The 26,269-nt window shown below is 44.8% G+C and overlaps 1 long non-coding RNA gene across 3 annotated transcripts; it reads right to left on the bottom strand.

Moving 5' to 3' along the window:
• Positions 1–1,912: 1,912 nt before the first annotated feature.
• LOC309629236 lies at positions 1,913–14,184 on the bottom strand. Of its 3 annotated transcripts, none has more exons than XR_014244946.1 (4): positions 9,963–14,184; positions 5,370–5,460; positions 4,528–5,178; positions 1,913–3,682 (listed from the first exon to the last, which is right to left on the bottom strand). It is a non-coding gene; the product is annotated as an uncharacterized lncRNA (long non-coding RNA). The 3 variants fall into 3 exon arrangements; XR_014244947.1 differs by having other exon boundaries at positions 4,528–5,460; positions 9,963–10,129; positions 10,500–14,184; XR_014244945.1 differs by having other exon boundaries at positions 4,528–5,460.
• Positions 14,185–26,269: the final 12,085 nt, after the last annotated feature.

Here is a 26,269-nt window from a genome sequence, read left to right as displayed (position 1 = left end):
ATGGGTCAAAGAAGAAATCACAAGGGGGATTAAAAATATTTAGAACTAAACAAGCAAACAAAATAAAACAAAAACAGACTCATAGAGACAGAGAACAAATGGGTGGTTGCCAGAGGGGCGGGGGATGTGTGTGAAATAGCTGAAGGGGAGTGAGAGGTACAAAACTCCAATTATAAAATAAATAAGCCATGGGGATGTAATATACAACATAAGGAATATGGTCAATAATAATGTAATAACTTTGTATGGGAACAGATTGTTACTAGACTTATCCTGGTGATCATTTTATAACATGCAAATGTCAAATCACTATGTAGTACACTAACATAATATTGTACATCAATTCTATTTAATAAAAAACAAAGAATATTTAGAACTAAATAAAAATTAAAACACACATACCCAAATTTGGAGGATAGAGCTTAAAAAAATCTAAACTTCTACCTTAAGATGCTAGAAAAAAAAAAAAAAACTAAAACAGAAAGATGGAATAATAGACATAAAAGTAGAACTCATTGAAATATAAAACTTAAAAAAAAAATGAATTCCACAGCTGATTCTTTGGTAAAAATCTATGAAATTAAATAAACCTCTAACTAGGTTTATCCACAAAAAAAAAAAGAGAGAGAAAATATAAATTATCACATCAAGGATGAGATACATTACTACAGACCCCACAGACTTTATTTTTTTTATTTATTTATTTTTAACATCTTTATTGGATTAAAATGACTTTACAATGGTATGTTAGTTTCTGCTTTATAACAAAGTGAATCAGCTATACATATACATATATCCCCATATCTCCTCCCTCTTGCTTCTCCCTCCCACTCTCCTTATCCCATCCCTCTAGATGATCACAAAGCACTGAGCTGATCTCCCTGTGCTATGTGGCTGCTTCCCACTAGCTACCTATTTTACACTTGGTAGTATTTATAAGTCCATGCCACTCTCTCACTTCGTCCCAGCTTACCCTTCCCCCTCCCCGTGTCCTCAAGTCCATTCTCTACATATGCATCTTTATTCCTGTCCTGCCCTTAGGTTCATCAGAACCATTTTTTTTTTTAGATTCCATATATATGTGTTAGCATACGGTATTTGTTTTTCTCTTTCTGACTTACTTCACTCTGTATGACAGACTCTAGGTCCATCCACCTCACTACAAATAACTCAATTTTGTTTCTTTTTATGGCTGAGTAATATTCCATTGTATATATGTGCCATATCTTCTTTATCCATTCATTTGTCAACGGACACTTAGATTGCTTCCATGTCCTGGCTATTGTAAATAGAGCTGCAATGGCGGAGGAGTAAGACGTGGAGATCACCTTCCTTCCCACAAATACATCAGAAATACATCAGAAATACATCTACATGTGGAACAACCCCTACAGAACACCTACTGAATGCTGGCAGAAGAGCTCAAACCTCCCCAAAGGCAAGAAACTCCTGATGTACCTGGGTAGGGCAAAAGAAAAAAGAAAAAACAGAGGCAAAAGAATAGGGACGGGACCTGCACCTCGAGGAGGGAGCTGGGAAGGAGGAAAAGTTTCCACACACTAGGAAGCCCCTTCACTGGTGGAGATGGGGCGGGGGAGTTGGTGGGGTGGGGGAAGCTTCAGAGCCACGGAGCAGAGCACAGCAACAGGGGTGCAGAGGACAAAGCGGAGAGATTCCCGCACAGAGGATCGGTGCCGACCAGCACTCACCAGCCCGAGAGGTTTGTCTGCTCACCCGCCGGAGCGGGCGGGGCTGGGAGCTGAGGCTCGGGCTTCGGTGCTAGCCGGGAGGGAGTCCGGGAAAAAGTCTGCAGCTGCCGAAGAGGCAAGAGACTTTTTCTTGCCTCTTTGTTTCCTGGTGCGCTAGGAGAGGGGATTCAGAGCGCCGCCTAAACGAGCTCCAGAGACGGGCGCGAGACGCTAAGGCTGCTGCTGCCGCCACCGAGAAGCCTGTGTGCGAGCACAGGTCACTCTCCACACCGCCCCTCCCAGGAGCCTGTGCCGCCCGCCACCGCCAGGCTCCCGTGATCCGGGGACAACTTCCCCGGGAGAACACACTGCGCGCCTCGGGCTGGTGCAACGTCACGACGCCTCTGCCACCGCAGGCTCGCCCCGCCTCCTCTGTACCCCTCCCTCCCCCCGGCCTGAGTGAGCCAGAGCCCCCGAAGCAGCTGCTCCTTTAACCCTGTCCTGTCTGGGCAGGAGCAGACACCCTCAGGCGACCTATATGCAGAGGCGGGGCCACATCCAAAGCTGAACCCCGGGAGCTGTGCGAACAAAGAAGAGAAAGGGAAATCTCTCCCAGCAGCCTCAGGAGCAGTGGATTAAAGCTCCACAATCAACTTGATGTGCCTGCATCTGTGGAATACCTGAATAGACAACGAATCAGCCCAAAATTGAGGCAGTGGACTTTGGGAGCAACTGTAGACTTGGGGTTTGCTTTTTGCATCTAATTTGTTCCTGGCTTTATGTTTGTCCTACAGACTTTAAAAGGCTAGTAAGGAAATATTATGGGCAACTTTATTCCAACAATTTTGACAACTTAAATGGAATAAGTAAATCTTTGTAATAATGTTACTTTGGTTTTATTGGAGAATTTCCTTATTCTTAGGAGATATACCTGAAATATTTAAAGTGCAACTCACTTTCAAAGGGTTCAGAAAAATGTTAACAATTGTTGAATCTAAGTGGTGGGCATATGAATATTATTATACTCTTTTTAAAACTTTTCTATATGTTTGAAATTTTTGTAATATAAGTTTGGGAAAAACAAATTAGGCACAAACTCTTGTCAGCAGAGAGGCTCTCACTCCAGATTCTTCACTTGAAATAGGCTGATGGTGGGAAGGACAGTGTCATGACCTTTTTTCCCAGAGGGCAGTGTTGTGACCTTCCCTCTGTCAGGATGAAGCTTCTTGGTGGGGATGCTGGTGGGCCGTGGAACCTCCTACAAGACAAACACAGAGAAGAAGGACCTAGATCACTGGGTCACCAGTCTTGCCCTTTCACCAGCAGCAAGAGCCAAGAAAAATATTTAGTAGCTTAATCTAGAGGTCTAGCTACTAACAACTTGGGAAATGCCCAGGGGAGTCAGTCTTGGGCCTTGTTCTGTAAACAGAGGCCTGACATACTTAATTTGTCCCAGAGGTTGGAAAAAGAAGCCTTGACTCACACAGACAGGAAACTTTGCCTAATTAAATACTAATTACTCATAAGAGTTTTGTTTACCTAAACTTCCCATAAACCAAGTTTGGTATGAAATGAGAGCAGGCATAAGGAAGCAGAATCACTGCTCGGAAAATGACATAAATAGGTTTATTCAGTCCTTTTTTCAGAAATGATGTTGCTAATTGCACAAGAATAAACAATACATGAGTTGATAAATCCCACATTTAGGGGCTGTGAAGAGCTTTCCTACATCCCTAAGGAGCTGTATGTTTGGAATGGGTAAAATGAAAGGAAGGATAGTTGGCCATCTAAAGCCACTTTGGATGAAACAAGCAGAATTGTCCCTATTTCTATATATCTCCATAATGAGAGAATCTGTCAAGGAAATGAACAACGGCATGCTTACGATTTTAGTAAGATAGAAGGAAAAGAGGCCTGGTAATGTGCGTTTCCCTTTGGCCTTGGGTGCCGGCTGTAGTTGGGCGTCCAGCCACCCTCTCCGTCTGGGTGGAGACCTGAGAGGGAGCCAGAGGGAGGGACAGCATCAAAACTTTCTTGCAGGACGAAAACAAACCACTTACTACTTATTTTTTTATGGTCCATTTGTTCAAGAAATGGAGCGTCTCAATCATGAATGCTGTTATAGACACTAGATACAGTGGAGAAAAAGACAAAATAAATTGCTGTTTTTATGCAGCTTACATTGTGGTTGATGTCATAAAATCAAAATTATTTAAATAAGAAAAATAATATGTGAGGAAAGCTTTGGACTTAGAAAATCTGGTCTCTCATCCAGCATTGCAGCTAGCTTGCTGGAGACCCTGAGCAATGAGTCCTTTGACTCCCCCTTTAGACCTCAAGGGTCTCATTTATCTTGGGTGGAAACGACCACATTTCCCAAAACAGCCCCTCCAGCCCGATCTTTGTAAGGGGAGATCTGAGTACAGTCCAGTGGGGAAGGGCTGGGCTTTGAAGTAAAGCATTTGGGCTGCTCAGTTATTGAACCTCTGACCTTGGTCAAGTCATTTAACCTCTCTGAGTTTATTTTTCTTGCTGCGAAATGAGATGATAATGTTTGTTCAACTGAGATCCCACAGGCAAAGCAACGCTCTGCCCCTGACGTGCCCTCATACCTGGTACCTGGCCGCGGCTCCCCTGGGGAGCTGACCTGTGAAAAAGGTTTTGCAGGGCAAAGACAATGGTCATTTTGCTAGTGAAGCAACCCAGAAGGTGGGCAATTTCCCTCCAATCGAACCATCAGCTGAGGCCCAGCCTAAGAAGGTTTGGCTCACAATGGAAAAGGCGTCCCACCCCCCACCCTCATTCTGAACATCTGTGCTCTGAAGAACTGGAAAATTACCTTCAAATGAGAAAATAATTCCTGGTGGCACATACATTCATTATCCACACTGAGTTTGTGTTCCTTTTGGAAAATGTGTCCAGTTGAACAAATCAGGGTCATTTTTCACGCAGCCCGTCCTGGCTCGGAGAGTCGCAGCAAGAGGAGCAGAGGGGCCCGGGCTTGGGCTGCTGTGCGTCAGGTGTGCCCCTCGGGGTGACTCTGGCAGAGGATGGCCCTCCCGGGTCCACGTGTCAGGGGAGGACTTCTGTGACCACGGTCATCTCATCCCCCAGGGGCCTTGTGGTAGAAACCTCGAGGGCAAGGCTGGAGCAGTGGTCCAACACAGTACCATCATTTCTTCTAATTTCCAGAACATGATAGATGATTAACAACACAAGACTGGGATCCAGAACTTACAGAGAACCTGCACAAATCACTTAGAAAAAGACAAGCGAACCAATTAAAAAATGGGCAAAATTCCTGAGCCGGTGCTTTACAGTAGAGCAGGGTGTGCAAATGAAGACCCCTCAGGCCAAATCCCTCCCACCCCCAGCCTGGTTTATAAATAGTTTTATTGGAAGAAAGCCACACCCGTTCTCTCCCATGTGGTCAAGGGCTGCTTTTCTCTACAGCAGCGGGGCTGATGAGTTGGGGCAGAGACTGTGTGGTCTGTAAACCAAAGATGTTTACTATCAGCCCCTTTCAGAAAAATCTGCAGATCCTGTAATAGGAGAAATCCAAGAGCCCACTAAGCATATGAAAAGGTGCCCAAAGATATTAGCCAAGAGGAACATGCAAACCGAACCCGTAGTAAATTACCTCGTGCACCTATTAGAATGGCTAAAATTCCAGAGACTGACCAGTGTGACAATGGTGGGACAGCTGGGGCTCTCAGACATCCGTGGCTGAAGGCAGAGTGATACCACCTTGGAAACTGTTCTGCTGTATCCCCTACAGGTAAAAACACATGTCTCCATGACCAGCGGTTCCTGGGTGTGTGTACACTCAGGTGAGATGGGGGCTCGGGCCACCAACAGACACTTGTGAGAATGTCCATAATCATTTTTACGTATAATAGTCCCAAACATGAACTAACCCAAATGGTCATCAGTTGTAGGACAAGTTGAATCAACTGTGCTATATTCACATAATGGGACGGTACACAGTAAACAAACGAACAGTTGTTCCAGGAGAGGACACATCACAGACACAGTGTCAAGTGAAAGAAGAAGATCCCAGCACGTGTACTGTGTGAATCCACCTGCAGGAAGTTCAGTAACACGTGGGGCTGGGGGTCAGGACAGAAGCCACCTCTAGCTTGGGGATTATTGATGGGGGTTGCTATTGACCAGGGGGCCTGCTGGGGCCTGGAAAGTTCTGCATATTGCTCGGGGAGGTGTCCCATGCTGGAGACGTATGTTAAAGGTCCCTGAATGGTACCCCAAAGATTTGAACACCTACAGTGGAAGTGTTGTATCTCAATAAAAAAGAAAAAGATTAAAGAAAAAAAAAAAAAAGACTGGGAGTCCTTTTGGACTTGAACCTTAATGTCAGCAGTGGATTCTGCAGAGTGAAGTTTTAACTAAAATTCAAACTGTAACGACTTTTAAACTTTGCCCTAAAGAATGAACATTTCAGAATGTACTAAAGTCCTCTGGGGCTTCCCTTGTGACGCAGTCATTAAGAATCCACCTGCCAATGCAGGGGCACGGGTTCAAGCCCTGGTCCGGGAAGATCCCACATGCCGTGGAGCAACTAAGCCCGTGTGCCAGAACTACTGAGCCTGTGCTCTAGAGCCCGTGAGCCACAACTACTGAGCCCACGTGCCACAACTACTGAAGCCCGTGCGCCTAGAGCCCATGCTCCGCAACAAGAGAAGCCACCGCAATGAGAAGCCCGCGCACCGCAACGAAGAGTAGCCCCCGCTCTCCGCAACTAGAGAAAAGCCTGCGCAGCAATGAAGACCCAACGCAGCCAAAAATTAAATAAACAAATTTATAAATAAATAAAGTCCTCTGTAGTAACCCATTTCTCTCCCTCCGCCTCCGGTCCCCACCAAAGCTGTGAGGACACTAGCTGTGGCCCTGGATGATTCCTGATGTAGATGTGTTTTGAGGTGACACCTGTGGGGTGTGTGTGTGACTCATACCGAGGAGACCAAGGACCCGGGCTGACGCCAGTCCTGCCCTGATGGCAATGGAGGCCCACCCTGGTCACTGGAAGGCTGCCATAACAAAACATTACAGACTCGGCAGCTTCAACCACAGAAATGTTTTTTCTCATATGATACTGTCCCTTGGCTCCACCAGCGGCTAGAGGGGAACACAGCACACAAATGTGAGGACCCCTCCCAAGAGACATAGGTGGAGTCACTGCCCAACAGCAATTCAGAAGGCTTAGGCTGAGCAGGGGACACCAGGGGCCATTCAGGACCCTTGGTTCTTCTCCATGGCCTCTCCTAACTCAATGAACAGGTGCTTTTTTTCTCTGACCTCTTTTCCTCAAGTGTAAATGGGCCTGGAGCACAGAGGGTTGAACTAATTTCTCTCTCCACAGTTGCTCTCGGCACCCATATCCAAGGGCCCTTCACGGATGGAACTCAGTGTAATGCAGATCCCCACCACATGTAATATGTGTCATTCTGACTGATCTCAAAGAACATGATCAAGGTCAAACACTGTCAAACCCTGGCTGGTTTCTCCCCACTTCTGACCTCTCCTTGCTTTCCAAGTAAGGCCTGCTCAGGACGTGAAAGTTCATCTTCATGTAAGGCACAGATGTTAGAAAAATGAGAAAGACAAATCCTGTATGATACCATTTATATATGGAATCTACAAAAGCTGAACTCATCGAAAAGGAGAGTAGGACGGTGGTTACCAGGGGCTGGGGGGTGGTGGTGGGGTGGGAGAATTGGGGAGATGGTGTTTAAGGGTAACAACTTGCAACTAGTAGATGAATAAGTCCTGGAGCTCCAGTGCACAGCCTAAAGATTACAGTCAACAATACTGTATTATAAAGTTCAAAGCTGCTAAGAGACTAGATCTTAATTGTTGCCACTGCAAAAAAGAAATGATAATTATGTCATGTGATAGGGGTTTTAGCTAAGACTATTGTGGTAATCATATTGCAATATATAAATGTATCAAATCAACATACTGTACATCTTAAACTTACACAATGTTATATGTCAGTTGTATCTCAATAGAGAAAATGATGAAGCTGCATTTGTTACCAAAAATTGTCATATGTATAGCCATATCTAAATACATCAGTTTGTGTTTTCCATTAGTTGTGGGCTATCTGTCAGGGCTTAAGACCTCCCAGCATTATTTCAGAGCAGGGAGGAGGCTTGGGCACCACCCACACCCATCAGAAATCCACACTGGATTCGTCCCAGATGGAACCCACCTATGGCGGTTAGAAGGCAAGGACCACACAGAATGAGTGAATTGTGGTTCTTGGGATTTCTTGGCCTTTGCTCAGGAATTTATGCCTCTATCATTGCCTCTGGGGCTGCAGAAACCTGGACCACAGGTGTAGTGCCTTCCAAATGCTTTGTCATGACTTTCCCATGTGTCACATGGGAAAATGCTCTAGTAGTCAGAGAAATGCCTACTCTTGCCTTTACCTCTTGAATATTCCCAGGAGCGTCACATTCTCCTCTGTGGTGATTTTTGTAGGGGCTGCCCTTATGTCCAGACACATGCCAGACTTTCAAAAAGATCCATGTGTAGCATTTAAGAGGTAGGGATGGTGAAGCCACTCGAGATTATCTTGACAAATCATTTCCAACATGCATTTTATTTACAAACAAAAACAAAGAAAAACAACCTGTTCATCCTCATTCTTACAGCCTTTACTTCTCTGGATCCTGGACACAGGGAAACAAAGGGTCAGTGGGAAAGGCCACCACCCTTCACTGTCCTGACCTTTGTGGCTAGGGGTCCTCTCTGGACTCACTCCCTCCCAGGTCTCATGTCTCCTGACAAGGGGACCTCCTGCAGCCTCAAGCCCTTCTGAGCCATCCCATGTCTAATTAGATGCCAAATGGAGAACAGGAGGCAGCAAGTTCCACTGAAAGCCCTGATTTGGGGAACAGCAGAGTTCTGAGTGCATCTGGATGGGGACCTCTTTATTGGCACAGCTTTAGGACTGGACACGAGCTGTCATCATACATTCCTTCTGATCCCTTACCTCCCTGTTGGGTGTGAGACTTTGGACCACGTGGACATGCAGACTCCCTACAAAAGAGGCACTTTAAACATTCCAGTTTCAGGATGTTTGAAATGGCAGGGACTTTGTCACACTAATACCCCCCCGCTCCCCGCACACACACATGGCTGTACAAATAATAAGAGCTAGCATTTCTCAAGCACTTTCTATGTGCTGGCACCGTGCTGTGAGCTTTATCAGTATTATTAAGAGAATCCCCACAACTACACTATGAGGTAGGTATGAAGAATCCCCCATTTAACAGATGAAAAGATTGAGGCTCACAGAGTGGATAAATTCCCCCAGGACTCAGAGTCAGTAAGTGGCAGAGTTGGAATTCAAATCCAGAGAGTCTGGCAGGGAGCTACCTCACCTTCTGGACTCAGAGGTGATGGTCAAGCTCTGGTACAGGGAGGGGGCAGGTGTCAGACCTGTTCCCAAAGCCAGTGCATCCTCCAACCAGGTTCACAGGAAGGTATGAACAGAGCAGGTGCCTGCGGGCACATGCGGGGCCTTAGAAGGCACACCCTTGAGGGAGGACAGGTGAGAACAAGAGAACCTGCCTCGGGCTATATTCGGGGACCCTTGATTTTTTCCCAAACACTCCTTGCAGTGTTCCCAAAAATATTATTATCTGTGATATCTGACCTACCCTTAGATACCTGATTTTAGGTATATTTTTTAAAAGGAGTCATCAGAAATTTTAAAACAATAAAGAAGAGATGCAATGTTTTAGGCTGGTAATAGTATTATCAGTTTTTGATCAGTGAGAGAGGTGATATTTTCACTCTTCCACCAAAATCTCTCCATCCCTGTTGATGATAGAGAACTTGACCCACCCAGAGGGTTTCTTCCTTATTCTTTAAACTGGAAAATCCAAGTTCATATTTAAATGTCATAATGATTGACAGTGAATAATGGCTCAGAGAGGTTTTAAGCTCACAATCAACCCAAAAAACAGGGAGAGATTTCTCACTGAAGAAGGGTCTGCTTTCCTGAAGGATCACAGAGCTTCCAGGAAAACCTGAGTTCCCGCTGGGGAAGCTGACTTTTCTCCCCTCCCCTCCACTCCCCTGTCCTTCCTGAAGTTCCTGGCAGGTCCTCAACTGCCAAGCAGGTCCCTTCCCCCTGAAGCTCCTCTCCCTGAATCACACATCAGCAGGGTTTACTTGAAATGATTATTGAACGTTGCATAGAAATGGAAACCAACCAAGGAGAGATGAGTAAAATATCCAGCTCACCTGCTTTCTCAGTGGAAAACACTGAACGCAACCCTTTTCCCTGTAATTTCATGAGCATATTTGCAAGTGCTCCCGGGTGGGGAGAACTTCTCCATGTGTCTCCAAGTGCTTGGCGCCCATCATATGCTCAGTCTGGGTGGGGTTGGGATGGATGTCGGGCAGATGACCTGGATTGAGGTGGGAAGAGGAGGTGAGGGAGGGAAGGAGTGATGGAGGTGGGAAAGGGGAGGAAAGAGGCAGGAAGGGGAGGGAGGGGAGGCGGGAAGCAACTGGAGACAAAGACGGAGCGGGCAGATCAGAGAAGGGAAGGGGCAGAGACGTTGCTCTTCGCAGACTCGGGTTCATATCCTGCTCTGGCCTCACCAGCTACTGAATCTGACCTGCTTCTCACCTGGAGACTGGAGACCCTACACAGACCTCGCAGGATCGACGTGAGGGTGGTCCCCTCTGCGTGTAGACAGGGAGGTGGGTGCCCAGACGGTGGGCACGCAGGTGATGTGGGCCTGATGTCCTCTGTCACCTTGAGCTGCTGCTCACCTGGGCTTCGAGGACAGAACCTTCTTCAGTGTCTGATCTCCGTCCGTGTGTTGCCATGGAAACCTGCTCCCCGTCCTCCACCTGCTCTTCACTCTGAACCCATCCTGGTCCTTCTGGATCAGATGCCCGCAGCCACCACCAGCCAGGAGCTGTGGCACCAGAGATGGTGTCATGGTCCCCAGAGCACCTGGGACAACCCAGCTGCAGGCCAGCACTTTTCATCTCTGAAGCTCTCAACACAGGATCCTGAGCCCCCTTGTCACCTGTTGGCCCCAGTCCCACAGGAACCAAACTGGGGGTGTCGGTGCTCATGGTCCTATCGTTTCACCTCGTTCCGTGAGTGTTCTCAGCATCTTTAGAGCGACCCGAACATCGCTGAGGGAGCCCAGACTTTCCGCACTTGTCTCCCTATTCCTGAGCTCAAGACGACGGGAAATGTGGGTTTATCATTTCATTGGCAGCATCGTCCTTACTAAAAACCCCACCCCCTCCACCTCCTGCCATCGTTTCCTGGCTTCCTCACCGTCACAGCTTAGAGGCAATAAATAACAAGTCCCTTTTCCCAACGTCCTTTGGCATCCTTCGGCCCTGAAACCAGGACATGACGTCTTCCAGGTGGGAGTGGCCAGTAAAATTACTACCTCGGTCCCCTGTTCTTAATAACTGGCTATGGGAACCAGGTACAAGGTCCTGTCCTGTGATCAGTCCTCTGATTTCCACGCTGGCTGGGACAGGGGTGGGCTGGTGAGGAGAAGGCCATTGCCATGAGCTGGGGAGGGAAGGCGTGCAGTCCCCCAGACCAGCCGCTTGGGAAGAAGGTCTTTCCTGGGTGACTCATGCAGATTCTGGCAATAACTGGATAGCAAGTGGGCCCTGGGCGGCCAAGACGAGAGGTGGGGTTTTCACAGGACATCACTCAGGACCAGATGGTGAAATCCTAGTTTAGCCTCTGGGACGGGATGGGGAACATGTCAGAAGGCTTGGCAGAGCCTGTCTTTTTTTTTTTTTTTTTTTTTTTTTATAACATCTTTATTGGAGTATAATTGCTTTACAATGGTGTGTTAGTTTCTGCTTTATAACAAAGTGAATCAGTTATACATATACATATGTTCCCATATCTCCTCCCTCTTGCGTCTCCCTCCCTCCCACCCTCCCTATCCCACCCCTCTAGGTGGTCACAAAGCACCGAGCTGATCTCCCTGTGCTATGTGGCTGCTTCCCACTAGCTATCTATTTTACATTTGGTAGTGTATATATGTCCATGATACTCTCTCACCCTGTCACATCTCACCCCTCCCCCTCCCCATATCCGCAAGTCCATTCTCTAGTAGGTCTGTGTCTTTATTCCTGTCTTGCCACTAGGTTCTTCATTACCTTTTTTTTTTTTTCCTTAGATTCCATATATATGTGTTAGCATACTGTATTTGTTTTTCTCTTTCTGACTTACTTCACTCTGTATGACAGACTCTAACTCCATCCACCTCATTACAAATACCTCCATTTCGTTTCTTTTTATGGCCGAGTAATATTCCATTGTATGTATGTGCCACATCTTCTTTATCCATTCATCCGATGATGGACACTTAGGTTGCAGAGCCTGTCTTTAAAAAGGGACTTACCTGTGACTGCAGAATGCATGTGGCCTGACATTAAGATGCTTGATGACTCTGGATTAGCCAAGAAGGGGGCGCTGCAGAGAGGCGGGATTAGTCCCCCCAGGGAGCTGATCTCCATCACGTGGCGGCTTCTCCCAAGGATTCTCATCCTCACCTGGATGGAGAGGCCACAGCAGCACATCACCTGGTTCACCCATCGAGGAGCCCACTTGCACCCGCAGGTCTAACCAGGGCCTGCTGAGCGCTGGTCATGCAATCCCGGGGGACTGCACGGTGCAGGAGAGACGGTTCCTGCCTTGGAGGGAGTGGGTGAGCAGCACAGGCAGAATAGCTGCCCTGGGAGGCAGGACCTGCAGGTGGGGCGATGGGGAGCCTACATCCCCTCGGGAGGGCCCTGTGTGCAAGGGAGAGTCCCAGGCAGTGGCCTCCTCAGGGTCTCCTGTGCGGACCCCATGGGAAGCTCTCTGACAGCAAGTCTCCAGCAGGTCTCTGCTTCTTCTGGAAGAACCATTAGGTCCTGGTCTAGTCCCCTTTCCGCTCGGCCCAGAAAGCTCAGGTTACATGGGGCCCCAGCACTGGGACCCCTTGAATCCCCGTGACCCACACAGCATATCCTGACCTCCTCCTCCTCATCTTTCTTAGTTCTCTTTGCTCTGATCGCACGTGCATTCGAGTTTTTAATCTTCAGTTTCAGCGATGCTCTCCTGTGCGCACCTCAAATCCATGAGGAGCGAGGTCCAGGGTAACAGCACACTGGTCGGTCTGTCGTGCCTGACCAGGGCCTACACGCCCAGGGCTCTGGGTGTCCCCACAGGAGATCCTTTCTCCATTCCTCCCATTGGAGACAGGAGGGAGATCAGGCACCGGACAGGCAGGTAGACAAACGGCCCATCTGGCCGGCAGGGGATGTATCAGTGGGGATCTTCATGTACTAGAGGGCTCCTGAGTCTTTCAAATGAACGAACTAGAACTACAGCCATCAACATGACTAAATCTCCAGCCCAGATGACTGAGCAAAATACCAAGTTGCAGAAGAATAAGTACAGGACAGGGAGTTAGTGTTTAAGTCTGAGACGATAAAAAAAGTCCTGACGATCAATAGTGGTGATAGTTGTACAACCTTGGGAATGTACTTAATGCCCCTGAATTTTATACTTAAAAATAGTTAAAATGGTAAGTTATATATATATAATATATAATAATATACATTTAATTTTATGATAATACAATAATTTGCCCAAAACCCAGTAATCAGATAATATTTGAATGCAATATTTTTTAAAGATCAAAATTAAAGCAGAAAAATCCATGGTGAACAAAATAACAACATTTTAGATAAAGAGAAATGTTATTACTGATTTCTCCTTTTGCCCCAGGCTCCACTATGGCTCAGCCTGGTGCTAAGAGGTTCCCTTCTTTAAGAATTGACTTACTGGTCACAACACAAGTGTGACTTCTTCCTCAGTGGCAATCCTGCAAAGACAGTGATTATTCTTGTCTCTTGGATAAGTAAACTGAAATTTCTTGGGATTAAGTTATTTGCCCAAAGCCAATCCTCTGCCTCTGTCCTCTGCAAAGCTGCCTCTCCAGCTGCATACAGCTGATGAGGTGGTGACCACAGGCTCAACATGGAAGATCCCATTAGGTTCTTCTTGAGAAAACTACTTGCACGGGGCAGAGGGTGAGTTGGAGATTTCCACCCTATCATGAATATCATAAGAAACAGGCTAATGCATGGCTTTGCCTTCTGTGGTTTTGCATTAATCTCTTTTTTATTTTATTGTTCTTTTAATGATGTGATCCTTTCAGCTCTGTAATATGTCCTAATAAACTCTGTAATTATAAGTTTTTCTGACTATGCTGTACTGAAGGCGAGCCTCCCCCGACCCTCACCCCGGCTACCCCAGGGATCTAGGCAAGGGACCTCTGCCCTCCACAGGGGCCTCAGTCACCAGTGCCTTTTGGTCAAGTTCAACTTTTTCAAGCTGGGATCTTGTCTATCTTGTTCATACCGATATCCTCCAAAAGTGCCTGGTGCCTGGTGTAGAAGTTCCTTAATAAATCACTGTTAGGTGAATGAATGAATGAATGAAAAAATAAAAGTATAACCAGTTTAACCTTGAAAAAAAACATGCAATCTTTTTGGCAGCTGTCTTTGAAACCTGTACCTGGGGTAGCTGTCAGTTGAGAATTTTGTAGGTTGAAAGGGGAAAGCATTGTGATGCTTTAAAAAAACACACGTTAAATATACATATCTCTAAACCCTCAGTTGAAGTGGACACAGCAAAATACATATCCTTTCACCTTGCCAAAGGGGGTCAATATATATATGTGTCACCAAATACTGACACATAAGATGTGTTTGCATTTGATGTGCCTACTAGCTGCACAGACAATTGAGCAGTCAGACACCCCACTCATGGGACAAATGAGCTTGTATTTGTGATCTGAAGCCATTGACATCTTCAGGATAAAGAGCGTTCTATCGTGCAAAGCTGTGTCTGTGTCTGGACAGAGCGGGTCCTCTATGGCTGGCCTCCCACAGGGGACCTTAAGTCTGTGGTTCCTAGTGCACCTCTGAAATGGGCATTGTTGTAGGGAGAGCGTCCCCACGTCTTTGAGAGGAGCCCTGGACAGGATAAGTGGGAACAGAGTGTGTGCACAACTTCTACATCTGTCTGGCTTTCTGGCTTTCCTGTCCTGTCCTCCTAGCTTTGAGTTTCTGAGCCCCAGAAAGCTAATTGCACTGCCCACCCAGACCAGGCTGTTCTGTGCCCTTGTGTTTTTGCCTGTGCTGTGCTTTCTGCCAGAAATGCCCCTTCCCTCTCCAACTCCCCCCACTCCTCCCCCGTAACCATCTGAAATTCCTTGCCGTTCCATGTCCTGTCCCTGTCGACACCATGAGTGGCAGTGCAGGGACTCAGGCCGACCCAAGACCTGATGAATTGGAATCTGCTTTGTGACACAATCTGCTAGTGAGTCATATGCCCCTAAATGTGTGAAAAGCACTGGAGATAATTCCTACTCATCCTTCAGTAATCAGCTCAGGGGCCACCTCCTTCAGAGAGCCCTCCCAGACTTCCCACCTAACCCCCAGCCTGCTGCGAGGACCGTTAGAGAGCTGGGCAAGACGCCAACAATGACTGTCCCCGTCACCTTCACGAGCACTTCTAGACCCTGAGTCTGTCTCTTCCGCAGCCTGTGCTCTGCTGCGGTAAACCTAGTCTTCATCTCGGTCTCCCCACGAGTAGCATCCTGACCGCTCAGCTTAGGTAAGAAGTGCATCACACCTGGGAATCCTCTCCCTACACTCCAGCCCCTCCTGTTCCTGCCATTGGAACCCCTGTTGTAGGAGCACCTGGGAGGTGAGACCTCCTGATCACGAGGGCCCTCAGGAACAGCAGAGACCACGTGGAGTCCAAATGGACCTGCGTACTCCACGCTCTACTCCTTAGAGAAGCAGGCTTTCACGGGATGTAATACAGCTACGGTTTGCTGAATTCGTTGGGATTTCCTCTCAAGGGACTTTACGAGAGTTACTTGAAGTAGAGCAAAGATACACGGAGTGAGTAGAAAAGGTCTGAGCTGTTTCTTATTCCTCCTCTCTGACCCCCCAGCTGCCTGAACACAGCCCCATCTGTCGTGCTCCATCTCTGTTTCGACCACCCCAGTGCCAGCCCCCAGTGTTCTATGGAGACCCCTGTGAGGACTTTGCCCCCAACCCTGCCCCCTCCCCACACCCCACCTTCCACCCTCTCCACGGCCACTGAGATCTGTGTAAAGCACACATCACACATTGTCCTCACCTTCCAACCCTCTCCCTCCAGGTCTGCACCCTCCCCTGGGGTCACTACACTGCATTAAAGAGATGTCTGTGCAGCGGGCTGCTCCCTGCCCACCTCGCCCCTTCCCCATCATCTTTGCCCTGCTTCCCGGTCCAGAAACCCAGTTCTCAGGCCTTTAGACTCCTGTCCTCTCTGCCTGGAATATTCTGCCCCATGACTCTCCCAGGCTAACTCCCCTTACCTTTTAAAATATCAGTGTAAATGTCACCTCCTGGTGTTAGCCTGTCACCCTGGTTACCCGTCACCCTGGTGGAATCGTCTGCAGAGCAATTATTACCATCCTTTGTCTCCTTTTCTTTATTATCTGAACTCTCCCCTGACTAGAATGTAACCTCTGGGGTCCACAAGCCCCCCTTGGCTGCTTCTGTCATCACTGCATCCCCAATACCTGAACATTGTCGAAGGTCAGAGTAACTCCATCGGTATTTACTAAATAAACGGATGTGAATGAATAAAACAAACATACACACACTTTGGATCAAATAGAGTCAGTTGTGCTGGTCATTCTTCAGATTCTACCGGGCCCTCTTCTGGGCTGGCTGTACCCCGAGGCCACCTCCTGCTTGCACTACCAGGGCCCCTGGGTGGCTGTCTTTTGCTCCAGCAGTAAATGGAAGGACAGGACACAGAGTGCTGAGAGTTATTTCCGGTCCCATGACAGCCCCTCACTGAGCTCAGATGACACCACTTGTCCCGCTTCCCTCCAGGCCCAGGGGTGGGGACAGCATCCCTATTGCTGCCACCTGGGAGTCCCCATCCTTGCTCTTTCCCTCATCCTCCCACAGCCCAGGTAACCACCTTCATCTCAGTCCCTCCATCTACACCATTTGGATGAAGTGTTTCTAGTTGGAACCTTACTGAAGCATCAGGTAACTCTCATTTCTTTGTATATGATTTAGGAATCTTTTCTCTATACACAAATTATATAAACACAAATTTTCTTTTCATTATTTATTTTAAAACATTCTAAAAAATTTGAAACTCTATTTTTACTTTTCAGTTACTCACCAAACAACCAAATAGGCCCAGTATCTATCTGTACTGTGGTGTGTGTGTGTGTGTGTGTGTGTGTGTGTGTGTGTGTGTGTGCTTGCAATCAAGAGAAAACTTTTAAATTTTGACTTCATAAACTTTAGGGATGTTAAAAAACAAACACTATCTTGAACGAAACAACAAAAGTTAAGAAAAAATTACTAAACAGCAAGAAATTATTGCAAAATCTTAAGTCTTCCAATCTGTATATTTAGGACTATACTAATTTTATGAATTTAGGACTAAACTATGAATTTAGGAGTACACTAACAAATCTTCTGTAGTTTGAACATGGTGTTGTTTTATTTAAGGTTTTTTTTACATTGTTTTTAAGCCAACCAAAGTTTATTAAGGCCAATATTAAGTTACCTCTTCAGATTTGTAAAAATAGGCAGAGTATAGAGAAATGGTCTGTATTGTGTTAAACTTTTCTATCCATGTCAAACTTAATGATTTAAGTCATAGTGGGCATTTAATTTAAATCAAAATAAAATAGTTATATAACCCTGAAGGGTCCAATGGAGATATTATTTATTCATGAGAATTATACAACGGAGTCTATATTTAAATAATACTACCATAAATGTATAATGCTATACTAATAAGGGTAATTGTGGCATCAGTTTAGGAATAGTAGCTTAACTAAAGAAGGACAAATCAAAATTACTTCAACAGAAATACATGCAGATGTAAATGAAAATTTGAAAAAAAAAAACTTCCAAATTATAAGGCTTTATCTACCTGAAAGAGAATAATCAATTAAGTTATAGTAGCTAAAAATAAAGAGAAAAATAAAATTACTTCAAAAAGGGAAAACACATGCAAATGTTGTGTCCTGGTTGTCGATGTCACAGCTGCTGTGAGCTGAGTCGAACCTGCAAGTGACCCCAGGTTCCTGAGCCCTCATGACGTGACCCTCCTCCTTCCCAGGAGGCCTGATGACTCAAGGGATCCCCTGACACCTCCGGGCCTCTGTGGACTGTGGGTAGAGCAGCAGGGGAACAAGGGCCCCTTGGGAAAGGCTGGAAGTTGGACTTGACCTTGGCCAGCATCTGCCTGTTGTGGTCACTCTCTTTCCTTAGCTCCTTGAGCTTTCTCTCCATGGCCATAGCCGCCACCCACTTTCTTAAGCTTTCTTCTCATAGAAGCAGGTCTCCTTGTGATAGTAGGAAGTGGTTCTCTCTAATTTTTTGTCCATGTCTTAGGCTACCTTCTCGTAGAGGTTGCAGTTCTGATATATGGAGTTCATGTCTCCACACACGTTGGTAAGTTTCTTCTTGATTTCTAAGCAGAGAGAAACAGTAACTTAGGATATATGTAGTACAAACCCTCTTGATCAAGTAATAAAAGTTAACAGGAATAATATTGGGACAGGCCAACTTCATGTGCCTCCGGATATGATGCACTGAAAAGAACACAACAATATTTCTTTAGTTTTTCTGCCAAAAATGCATAACTGGAATCTAATCATGAAGAAATACCAGACAAACCTGAAGTTAGGGACATTCTACAAAATTATTGGCCCATATACTTCAAAACAATAAAAGTCATGAAAGGCTTAGAAAGGAATTGAAGAATTGTTTCAGATTAAAGAGCCTCAAGGAACATGACATTTAAATGCAATGCACAATCTTGGATTAGATCCTGGGCCAGAGGGAAAAAAATAGAGATGATAGTATTTGAAAAATTGACAAAATTCAAATACAGACAAAGGATTAGATAAACATTATGTCAGTATTAAATTTCAATTTTGGTCATTGTACTATGGTCAGGAAATACTAAAATGCTTAGGGGGTCAAGGGGCTTTATGGCTTTACTTTTGTCAAAAGTTGTCAGAGTTACCAGTAATTCCTCAGCCATATCCACTTCCTGCCATTATAGCCAAGCGATGCCTCATGCTAGATTTTTCTTCGTTTTCTGGGTGGGAATTTTTCATAGTGAGAAAACACAGCATATAAAATCATACTAACACCTTATGTTGGTCTAAATCTGCTTTGAGCCTCCCAGTGTCTGAAATGTTCCTCCAAGGACATATCACAGAGTACTGAACACGTATTACTACTTGGAATGTGTGACCATCATCCAATCAATTCCATCTTCAAATTCTCCCTTCAGCCTTCTTCCACGCCATTATAATGTCTAAACTGGTTCAGTGCTTGAATAGTGTCTAGCTCCCAGGTCCCCACTGGCTTCTGTGAAAAGCTCTGTTTCTAAATGCCCACTGGCAGCTTGAAACAACCAAAATGTGTTCTCTTATAATCCTATAGGCCAGAACTCTAAAATCAAGGTATCAGCATACACTCCTTGCTGTTCCTAGACTCTTAGCTGCCTCACATTCATCTCTGCCTCCATCTTTGTATGGACTTCTCTGTATGTCTCTCTGTCTTGTCTCCTCTTTAAGGATGTCAGTCTTTGGATTTAGGGCCAGTGCTAATACAGTATGATCTCATCTTGATCCTTAATTACATCTGCAAAGACCCTGTTTCCAAATAAGGTCACATTCTTATTTGGTTCCATTTTGACATGCACTTTTGGGGAGACATTATTCAACCCATTAAAACTGGTATTGGTGCCTCAATTCCCATGGAGTTTCTGGGTAATTTGAAAACCCCCAGCTTAGCCTTGTCTCTTCTTGAGTCTAGATTTTACCTTTGCATAGGACTCTTTCCCTCCACCCACCTTTCAGAGTCCCCCACACATCCCTCTTCCTTTGTCTTTATTCTACAATCCCACCGAGACTGGTATGCCCCTCCCATACCCAACCCTGGCTCCCAGAATCCAGGCATATTAAACATATTATGTGTCCCATGTGTGAATTCTACACAGGATGCTGAAAAGTGAAAGATGTGCATGGCTCTGTTTGTCAAGGTATTTGTCTAAGATATGGCCGTAAGGGGTACATGGGGTGCCTACTGCCACATTCTCTGTCCCTCATGGAGGACTATGGCTTGTCGAGTAACTCAGAACCACTGAATTTTCTTCTGTTCAACCTCATTCTAGTTATTTTGGCTCTAAGATAAAGAAAAGTTAATTACTTGCATATTTGATCAACTGAAAAAATCCAGACTGTATATTTTGAGTCTTGATCGTTTAGGACTACATGCCCAGATGAACCAAATTAATGGTTTCCTTCACTTTTAAGTGGTGTGGAAAAAATCTTGGCTGCCTTTCTCACTGCACCTACGTAAAGACCAGACTTTGTAAAAACAATAGTGATGGTGATAATAACTTTGGCACTTGGTAATCAACAAATCTCTGATTCAGGCTTGGTCTCAAGATAACTCTGCAACATGAGGCATGGATTGGGCCACCTTGTGTACAGGTGAGACAATGATTCCCACTGCTTTGATCCTTGGTCTGATCCTGTATGGGCATAGTTTGGTCACAGGTAGGACTAATTCATTCACACTCTTGTTTAAGGCTTTTAACTTTGAAAGGGCAAAAAGGAACCATCAGAATTTAATCTTCATATGAAGGAAAACCTATCCATCTTGTCAATTAGCTCCTCTCTTGTCAGTTTATCCTTCTCTCAGCTTCCTTTTATTTCTAATATTTAAAAGGCAAGTTAAAAAAAAAAAAAAAAGGTAGCATGGCATGTGGAAAGTAGCTCAGGCTTCAAAACAACCCTAGGTTGAATTCCACTACTACCACCTACAAACATGACTATGGGCTTCTCTCTTAACCTCTTTGAGGCTTGGTTTGTGCACCTGTAATGTCAACCTCAAAGTCAAGTTGAAAGGGTTGAAGAAATGATGTATATCATGCACCCTACATGAAACCTCTCACAGAACAGAGATACCCAGTGGTAGGTAGCAGGCTTCCTCTCCGATCTTGGCAGACTCTGATTTTGGGACAGGATTGGCCCTGGATTACAATGGCAAGGCTGACATTACAGCAACCTTCAGGCCAGTGTGCAAACACTCAGATCTGGCCATGTCGGGATGGGATGGGTGTGCTGTGGTACGAATCACTGCCTGGTGAGAGAAGGGCGATCTGTTCTCTAAGTTGTCAAGTTCATCCATGCCTTACCTCCTGGAAACTCACTTCCCTTTTTGTGCTTGGATTCACCTCCTCCAAATGGGATAAAATAATCATCTCCCTCATCATACTGCTATAAAGAATTGTTAAAAACAATTGTCTTAAGTGAATTTTGAGAGAGAAAATGTTAAGCAAGAACTACCAAAGTGTTACAAAAATCAATAAGGAAGCCTGTTTTCAGTTAGCAAGATCCCTAACTAGGAGGGATTAAGCAGCTCTTACCCAAGTGCACATTATATAATTTCATCACAAGCTGAAAGCCAGCATCTCAGCATCCGGCCCTGCACCAACATCTGAAATACGTTTTCCCTTAACCCCCATCAGCCAAGAATAAACACTCTTAATGAAAGTCTCAGGAGGAGGTAAAAAGGAATTTGTTTTTCCAGTTGATTTTAACCATCTTTCCTAGAGTAAGGGGCTGTCCCTGGTGCTGCCTTCTTTATAACACCTCAGTCAAATATGGCCATGGCCACTGCCTCTAGCAAATTCCCTGGGTGCCAAGAATCAGGACCTGAGGACCTGGTACCCGACAAGACGAACAGACACCAGAATGTCTGGGTTCCAATTTACTAACTACTCTTTACTCTTTGGGTGAGCTCACATTTTAAACTTTGCCAAGAGAGACATACCCTTGAACTCTGCAGTTTTGTCATGCGATGTAGAAAGCTTAAAAGAGATCAAACACTTTGTTATTTCAAAACACTAACCGTCTCAGAAAGCTCCTTGGAATTAACATCAATTACTCACTATATGATGAAAGAGCCATGCATACATGAATGCTCTTTTAGCCAGAGGAGTGTTTGCTGGGAATAATGCAAAGAGAATTGGAGAGCCAGATCATTAGTAGGAACATAAAAACAGATCTGAAGATGGGAAATGGTGTTCCCCTGGCAATAGGAGTTATTGAATCCTGAAAAACTCTTGTTTATGGTTTTACCAGGAGCTTGTAACATCATCTAGAAAATAGATTTACAAATGTAATTAAGTAAAGTAAATAGGAAACTGCATGGAAAATTTGGCAGTGAATTATATATATTTTTCTGATTATGTAAGTAATACACATGTTCTTTGTGGAACATATGAAAAATAACAATATGGTCTGTAGAAGAAAATAAAAATCACCCAATTCTACCATCAAAGATAACTGTTTTCTGATATATATATATATATATATATATATATATATATATGCATATATATATAATTTTCTTTTTCCACAAAATTGTATTTATGTTCTATTTGTATTTGTCCTGTGATTTTTGCTTCATGTAATCATATTTTTATATTGTAATATCTGAGTGCCTGGCTTTCTAGGATACCCAATGCAAACATAATATTTCTTTGAAATTAAGAGTTATTTTAAAACATTTATTTGAATTTTCCAGTCTACTCTAAAATATATCCATATATATCCATATATCCAAAATATATCCATATATCATATACATGGATATTTAATACAAAATATGTATTATATAAATATAAAATGTAAAATATATTATAGATAAATAAATATAATATGTAACATAAAATATAATTTTATAAAATAGATACATATATGAAGAATATAAAAATAAAATAAAATACCATAGCTCTACATAAGTGGAAGATGCTATTTCCCTGTACTCTTGAAATTTTAGTTTTATACCACTTAAACACTTCTACTTACCACACGCCTAAGAATTTTTGCCCAATTTTAGACAGCATCTTTAAAATACTCTATGTCATTGGAAAAGGTTCAGTGGTAGTTTTTCCCATACTAAACAAAAAGTTATCAACTCACAGAAGAAAATAAAAATCAATGGGTCTTAGTTTTTCACTTTCAAATTTTCTCCACTACATTTCCCGTGCAGTTTGATCATCTGTTGCCACTTGCTGGCCTGTGAGAAGATGAGTCACCATGAGGCAGACGATGAGCAATAGAATCATTCAGAAATAGGCACCAATGCTGGACATAGAAGTTTCTTTCCACATACTCCTCTGGTTGTTATTTTATATTGCATGTAATAAAGTCATTTTTTCTCCAGGCACAGGCGTGGTGTTTCTAAGTGGAATTAAATCCATCAGTACACCATGACTCACTTCACTGGGTGTCCTGGCGTCCCACTGTGCCACCTGATCTAGACGGACAATCACCATTGTAGGAAACCACCCGGTCCCCTTGGGCATAAGAAAGACACGTGAACTGAAAGATGAAGACACAACTCCCCGACCCAGTAACTTACCATTTACTGTAGGAATGAGCCCAGTCTAGTCAAGGAGCTATTCGTGGAAGTGTCTCCACGTTCCAACTCACCATAGCCCAACATTCCACAGTTAGATCTTCATTCCTTTGGCTTCGACCTACAGAGGTTGTATTGCTTCTCCATATTCAGATACCACAGAGATAAAACCATACACTTTAATTGATCATTTCCAACAGAGTTTGCCAAAGAAGGTTGATCAAGTTGTCTATAACAGTATCCTAGGGTGGGGTAGGGGGGAAAGGGGGAATGATTAATTGGAGATTTCTAAGTCCTACCCCGAGAGATTCTGATTCTGTAGCTCTGTGGTGGGTTCAGGGAATCTGATTTTTAGCAAACCCTCCAGGAGAATCCCATGAACATTAGAATTTGAGAAACAATAATGTACATCTTGAAAATGAATGCAATTATGAATCCTTTCTTGATTGCAGAGGAGATAATTAATGATCTCTGGGGGTAATTCAGTGACTATCACTAAAGTATACAAAGAGGAATCTGGACAGGACACTGAACCAGTCCTGTTTTTCCTGGAGTAGTCATTTATTAACTGCTTTCTCCAAGAGGGTATAATAATTGTGTACTTTGTATAAACGCACTGTGAAAAGAGAAAAACAAATATCTGGGCCTTTGTGTCCCCTTCTGTTCCCGTAGGAAGTGGTTTACACGGCACAAATCAAAGCCTTCCACTGACCTTGAAGTTCTGTCCTTCACTTAGGCACGAGCCCCAGCAGAGAGTTCTGGGTACCAGCTGTTTTTAAGTAGGCTCTGAGGGCACCTACCACAGCAGAGCCCTTTGGTGGAAGAAGCCACTGGACACCTATATTAGTTTCCTGGGGCTACCATAACAAAGTATCAAAAAGTGATTGACTTAAACAATGGAAATTTATTGTCTCAACAGTTCTGGATGTAAGAAGTGTCAACAGGGTTAGTTCCTTCTGAGGCTGTGAGGGGGATTCTGTTCCAGGCCTTTCTCCCAGCTTCTGGTAGCTTCAGACATGCCTTGGCTAGATGGCCATCTTCATTTTGTGTCTTCACATCATCACCCGTCTGTGCCCGTCTGTCTCTGTGTCCAAGTTTCCCCTTTTTCTAAGGACGCCAGTCATATTGGATTAGGGTGCACCCAAATCACCCCACTTTAACTTGATTTCCTTTGTAAAGACTCTATCTCCTAATAAGGTCACACTCAAAGGTCCTGGGGACTTCAACATCTTTGGAGGGGGACACAGTTCAGCCCTGAACACCTCCTCTTTCCCACTGGGCTTGTCTCAGCTATGCTGCTCTGTGCCCTTGCAGGCTGGGGGCAGCAGGCCTAGTTCTGCACCTGGTCTTCCACTTCGCTCTGAGAAGCTGAACAAGCACCTCTCCTCACTCCCCCGCAGCCCCACAAACGATCCAAGCCCATCCTCAGCAATGCATGGGGAGCTAGTAAAGCCAGCTAATCACAGTAGGGTCACAAAAAATTAAAGCTCAACCTGGATGCTTACACCAAGCTAGGGAGTTGACAGGCGAGCCCTGGATGGTCTTTCAGAGTCAAGTTTTACCAGATTTCTCCTCCTTAGTGCGACTTTTATTAAACGCTTCTTAAAAAGTTGCACTATTGTGTCTGAACTTAGAAATAAATTATACCCATGTCTCTGCAGGGATATTTCAACCTTGCCTCTAGGTCTTGCCCAGGAAAAGGTTAAAATTCACAAACAGAATGATTGAAGATTCACTTTTCCCATAGAACAATCTTCAACTAAGAGGACAATAATAGTGACAACAGCAAACCTCCTTAGGATGCTATGATTTCACATTTTTAAAATTTGTTTATACAAAAAAATTGAATTTTCTGCTTGTCACCTCAGAGGATATCAAAAAGAATATGATTATTAGCCCTCAGTAGGAGGTGAAATTTCCCACTTATCTTAAGGAACCTTATTTACTTCCCATGATCCTCACTCATGTCTGGGAATATGGAACCCTCTTCATCCACAGTCTTTCCAGTGGGACCACTTGATGAAGGCACCGGCTCCTTCAACATCACATCCGTACGGGCGCCATGATGGATGTCGTCTGGCGCTGCAGGGCCACTGCTCAACCTCCTGATAGGGAAGGAGGAGGGGGGTGCTCGCCGCTCCAGGGCATTGCTGGAACAGACTTGGCAGCAAGACATTAAGCAACAGAGATTAGGCTTAAGAATCTAATATGCAGCTGTGTGCTTACTGTTATCCAAATATTAGGAAACAATACCCGGACTCAGTGGCATTAGATATGTGCCCAAGGGCACAACTGAAATGCGATGCTCTCCACCTAAGAGGTTTCTCCACTTGAAACACTCTTCGGTTTGCTGGAAAGACTCGTTCCCAGGAAGTCATGCCCATTTAGTCTGCCTGCCAAGTAGTGCTAGACTTCTCATCCAGGCTGTATGTGTGGGTGTGTGCCTGTGTGTGCTTGAGCATGTGCATGCACGTGGCTGGAAGAAGGCAGCCCTGGGTAGAACCTAATTTTATCTGGAAACAATGTTTAGCTATTGTTCTTCTAGATCATACACGTCTAGGAAACAATCAAAACCTTGGTCATAATTAGAAAATAACTAACCCTGAACTCTCTTGTCAGGGTCAAAGTACCTGAGTTGGGCAGGTAGCCCCAAGGGACCCGAGTGTGAAGCATCACTCTGTGTGCCGGCACTGCTCTAGGACATGTTCAGAGTCAAAACAGTGTGGCAAAATCTTCTACAAATCCGGGCAACAAGTTTGGGGTTGGGAATGAGGGGACTACACTAAATATCATCAGAAGCCCATGATGTTGGAGCATAAAGCTGGAGTGATGGCAAAGTGAGAGGACCTAGCTGTTACCATGGACCTTATATCTGGTTTCCCCTTGTTTTGCAGCAAGATGTCCAGCCCTTGGCCACCTTCAGTTATGAATGGAAGCCATTTCTGCAGGATGAAGGGCCTGGCAGCTCTTGGAAAGGGCTCAACCCTTATATTCAGATACTCTGAGGTCAGTCCCAG

Source organism: Balaenoptera borealis, assembly GCF_965194805.1.
Source record: "Balaenoptera borealis genome assembly, chromosome: 5".
In the NCBI taxonomy this organism is placed as follows: domain Eukaryota; kingdom Metazoa; phylum Chordata; class Mammalia; order Artiodactyla; family Balaenopteridae; genus Balaenoptera; species Balaenoptera borealis.
The sequence above is the reverse complement of the archived record's forward strand: the minus strand, read 5'-3'. Positions and strand labels throughout refer to the sequence as shown.